This window comes from Chrysochloris asiatica, unplaced genomic scaffold, assembly GCF_000296735.1.
Source record: "Chrysochloris asiatica unplaced genomic scaffold, ChrAsi1.0 scaffold00335, whole genome shotgun sequence".
Taxonomy (NCBI): Eukaryota; Metazoa; Chordata; class Mammalia; order Afrosoricida; family Chrysochloridae; genus Chrysochloris; species Chrysochloris asiatica.
In genome coordinates, this window is record NW_006408853.1 from 153,840 (window position 1) to 154,781 (window position 942).

A 942-nucleotide genomic window follows, 5' to 3' on the forward strand; every position below is an offset into this window, starting at 1 on the left:
GTAGTGAGGTTGGCCCAGGATCGGACATTGTTTCGTTCTACTTTGCATGGGGTTGCTATGAGTCGGTTCCGACTCGATGGCACCTGACAACAACAACAACAACAAGGAATGGAGTCCTGGTGTGCCTCTGTAGGATAAGCACTAGACTTCCAACCAGAAGTTTGAAAGTTCAAAACCACCAGCTATTCCTCAGAAAACCTATACAGTGTCTCTATGAGTCTGAACTGACTAGATGGCACTTAACAGCAACAACAGGAGTGAGAGGGAGGGGAGAATGAGGGAGCTCTGATGATAAAACCTCATTGATTAAGGGTAGGATTGCACAGCCAATTATTGTTATTGCTGTTAATAAGTTGTAAAATAAGTTAATAACTTGTAAAAAGCTGAACTGGCAAAAGTTGTGTGATCGATAGTTACATGACACACATGCCCTCCACACATGCACACAAAGCAGATAGCTTTTGAGACTGCTTAAAACCACATGGTATATGGTTCCTTGATTTGAATATTTATGGTCATAGTTTCATAGGCCAGCCCAGATAATTGATATAATAATGTATTTAATGCTTCTGTTTTATCTCATATTTCATTGCATAGTGCTTGTGGTCTTAAAGGCTTGTAAGCAGCCATCCAAATCAAGTCAGGAAGAGAAGGAGGATATGTAATGTGTCTAATTGGGTCTGTAAACAAGTTCCTCCTTTTCTATTAGATTAGAATTAGATGATACCCAGTTATCATTACTGACAATTTTGAATAAGGATTCTCTTTGTTGTTGTTGTTGCTGTTGTTAAATGCCTCCAATTGGTTCCGACTCATAGAGCCCCTGTACAGTTTCCTAGGAACAGCTGGTGATTTTGAACAACTGACCTTGTGGTTCAAAGCCCAGTGCTGATCATACAAAACCACACCAGAAATCCAAAGATTCTAGAGAGGAATCATATT